This window comes from Lytechinus variegatus, chromosome 16 (genome assembly GCF_018143015.1).
Source record: "Lytechinus variegatus isolate NC3 chromosome 16, Lvar_3.0, whole genome shotgun sequence".
Lineage (NCBI taxonomy): Eukaryota > Metazoa > Echinodermata > Echinoidea > Temnopleuroida > Toxopneustidae > Lytechinus > Lytechinus variegatus.
The window spans coordinates 26,725,332-26,729,438 of record NC_054755.1 but is presented as its reverse complement, the minus strand read 5'-3'; the positions used below and the strand labels follow the sequence as shown (position 1 = coordinate 26,729,438).

The following is a 4,107-nucleotide window of genomic DNA, read 5'->3' as shown; positions in this document are numbered from 1 at the left end:
ACATTGTACGGATATAGGCCTATAATGCAGCATGCAGTGGACATGACTAGGCTGCACTGACATTTTTAATATGCAGTTAATTCAAGGTAAAAAATATATTGATCAATAATAGCAGGCCGCTTCGTTCTATTGCGTCAATGTCATGAAAATGAATATGACACACATTTTGTATTGAAAAAAAACACGAACAACTTTCATTGGAAGAAATCAGGGGCCGATTGCATGAAAGGGTCTTTCCAAGGACCGTCTTTCGTGTCGCCCATCTTTTATGATACGCTATAAGCGGGGTGTTTCTGAAATTTATGATAAAGAATAAGATTTGTTAGCTTGCTTTTAAATCAAATTTTATACAATTTCATGATATATCATATTATTTTATAAACAAATATTCTGTTGATTTTAAAGGACGAATGAAATATGTTTGGAGATGATTTATTTAAAATGCGTATCACATGGCGCATCATAAAAGATGGGCGACACGAAAGACGGTCCTTGCAAAGACCCTTTCGTGCAATCGGCCCTTGGTGACATCAGGGGAGCGTTTCATCAACATTTCGGTCTGACAACTTAGACCTGACTACCTTTCTTCATTTTGATTGGCTGAGAGCCACCGTTCCTATGGTAAATGTCCGATCAAATTTCTGACAGGTCCTTCATAAAACGCTCCCTGGGTCAGTGGCGTAACTACGGGGGGGGGGCATGGGGGGCACGTGCCTCCCCCAATCGGCTGACCAAAAAAAAAGGGGAAAAGGAGAAATAGAGGGAGAAAGGAAGAAAAAGGTAGTGGGAAAGAAGAATATATTATATATCATAAGGTTATATTATATCATATTATAATTATATTATGTTAAATTACATAAGAAACATTTTTATCATAACTTTATGAAACATAATTTGCTCAGGGCCTATATCTTCATTGTTCCTGGTGCTCGCAATGAGAGAATCTGTTGTACTAAAACCGCCCGTTTTCAAGTCAATATACACCAAATAATCCTCGCACTTCGAGTTATCATTGTTTTTTTTGTAGTGACATATGTTCTTTTTCACGACTACTTAAAGTTATTGCCCCATGTTCTTAATATATATGAAACATTTCCTGTCCGTGATTACGTTCGCATTAGTGGATTGGTGAGATATGTCTGGATCTCCATGAATTCCCAAAATCAGTCCTTAAAATGTCCCTTTTTCTGATCTGAATATCAAAAATTTCAGCTCGCACATCGCGCTCGCATCATTTGGTTAATGACATATGGTCCTAGTTAATTCCTACAAACAACCATTAGAATGACCCAATTCAGGTCTGAATTATCTAAATTTTCAGCTCGCGCTTGGGGCTCGCAATATTTGATTAGTGAGATGCGTATGATTATAATGATTACAAAAAGTTCTTCATGGGTTCAGATGAAATTCTAACAACATCAGCAAGCGCTTGGCACTCGCAGTAGATGACTATAGCGAGATATGTACATGTATTTTCTTAATACCCCCATCTCACTAGATGGCGATTCCGCTGCGATCGTCAAAAATCGACAAAGCGTGGTATATCGTAGCTTGAACGTGGCTTGATCTTTTCAATCTTCTCCGTCGTACCTTGATCTTTTCTGAAACGGCAAGGATCGCCACCATCTTCCTGGTCGCCACAAAATTTTGAACATGTTCAAAACTTACGTAGCGAGATCGCGGAGGTGCTAAAGCGCATCATAATCGAGTCAAGAGCGTATTACAAACGACATATTCGTAGCTGTAACGAAGCTCCAACGCACAAAGCGTGGTAGAAGCGCATTAAAAGCGGCACCGATCGCCCGTGTTTTTCAGGCCCGTTCCCAAGACAATTCTGCTACGCTGCTTCCGTTTACGAGGCGACTGCCTTGCGCTCGACACGCTTCACACCGTTTCCACCACGACGCTTTCCCTTTGGGTGGCATGTGGCACACGTTCTCAGCCCGCTGCAGGCATTCGCGTTGCGCTTTTGCTGCGCCGCTGATGACTGGCCAGCGATTGAGCAGCGACCGTCTGCGCTGCTATGAAACAACGTGCCGATGGTAGCGGATTATCACATTTTCAACAGATTACGAGGCGACACCACGACGTTTTCAAATATACTTCCCAGAAAAAGGACCAAAAAGTATGGAAGCTTAAAAGTGCCACCGAGATGTTGAAATAATTATCTCGGGAAGTCGACATCTTGATAGCAAAAGATAAGATGACGAGATCCCAGATCTCATCATGTCGACATCTTTTAGAAGAGATGATGAGATGACAAGATCCCGGATCTCATCATGTTGACATCTTGTAGAAGAGATGATGAGATGACAAGATCCCGGATCTCATCATGTTGACATCTTGTAGAAGAGATGATGAGATGACAAGATCCCAGATCTCATCATGTTGACATCTTGTAGAAGAGATGATGAGATGACAAGATCCCGGATCTCATCATGTCAACATCTTTAAGAAGAGATGATGAGATGACAAGATCCTGGATCTCATCATGTTGACATCTTTTAGAAGAGATGATGAGATGACAAGATCCTGGATCTCATCATGTTGACATCTTGTAGAAGAGATGATGAGATGACAAGATCCCAGATCTCATCATGTCAACATCTTCTGAGATGACAAGATCCCGGATTTCATCATGTTGACATCTTTTAGAAGAGATGTTGAGATGACACGATCCCGGATCTCATCATGTCAACATCTTTTAGAAGAGATGTTGAGATGACAAGATCCCGGATCTCATCATGTCAACATCTTTTAGAAGAGATGATGAGATGACAAGATCCCGGATCTCGTCATGTCGTCATCTTTTAGAAGAGATGATGAGATGACAAGATCCCAGATCTCATCATGTCAACATCTTCTGGAAGAGATGATGAGATGACAAGATCCCGGATTTCATCATGTTGACATCTTTTAGAAGAGATGTTGAGATGACACGATCCCGGATCTCATCATGTCAACATCTTTTAAAAGAGATGTTGAGATGACAAGATCCCGGATCTCATCATGTCAACATCTTTTAGAAGAGATGATGAGATGACAAGATCCCGGATCTCGTCATGTCGACATCTTTTAGAAGAGATGATGAGATGACAAGATCTTCGATCCATGATCATGTCATCTAATCATCTCTTCTTAAAGATGTAGACATGACGAGATCCAAGATCTTGTCATCTCATCATCTCTTCTACAAGATGTCAACATGATGAGATCCAGGATCTTGTCATCTCATCATCTCTTCTAAAAGATGTCAACATGATGAGATCCAGGATCTTGTCATCTCATCATCTCTTCTTAAAGATGTTGACATGATGAGATCCGGGATCTTGTCATCTCATCATCTCTTCTACAAGATGTCAACATGATGAGATCTGGGATCTTGTCATCTCATCATCTCTTCTACAAGATGTCAACATGATGAGATCCGGGATCTTGTCATCTCATCATCTCTTCTACAAGATGTCAACATGATGAGATCCGGGATCTTGTCATCTCATCATCTCTTCTAAAAGATGTCGACATGATGAGATCTGGGATCTCGTCATCTTATCTTTTGCTATCAAGATGTCGACTTCCCGAGATAATTATCTCAACATCTCGGTGGCACTTTTAAGCTTCCATAAAAAAGGGAAGCTGCCCTATCTGTTATGCCGGCGGTCCAAGAGGAAGCGAACAAGAGGTTATGGTGGTGGTAGAGGAGGAGGAGGAAAAGGAGGAGGTATAGTAGGAAGATAAAAATCTAACTGCTGAGCCAGCTTGAAAGAGAGAAAAAAAGACGCTCGCATGTCTTGATGACGAAATGGGTTACCTCCGCAAAAATATATAAATTGAATATGTTTTAAAAATAGAATGAATTCTAACTACAGTGACAGTAAACAATATTAAAATTTTAATGATTCGATCACTGATGTATTGATTGGGAAAGCACACTTTATGGGGATTCTGGCATTGTGCCCCCCCCCCTTATGAGTGCTCTCACATCAGTAGACTACTTCTTGAAAGCAAATTTGAAAGGAATTTACCTAACAATTTTGAGTGACAAACTTTTGTGGAAAAAAATAAACAAAATATAAAACATTTTATGCTCTTTTATGAAATTCTGGA

The 4,107-nt window shown here is 40.3% G+C and overlaps 1 long non-coding RNA gene across 1 annotated transcript; it reads left to right on the top strand.

Moving 5' to 3' along the window:
• Nucleotides 1-2,081: 2,081 nt before the first annotated feature.
• Nucleotides 2,082-3,760, top strand: LOC121429401. Its single transcript, XR_005971927.1, has 2 exons — nucleotides 2,082-2,125; nucleotides 3,632-3,760. It is a non-coding gene; the product is annotated as an uncharacterized LOC121429401 (long non-coding RNA).
• Nucleotides 3,761-4,107: the final 347 nt, after the last annotated feature.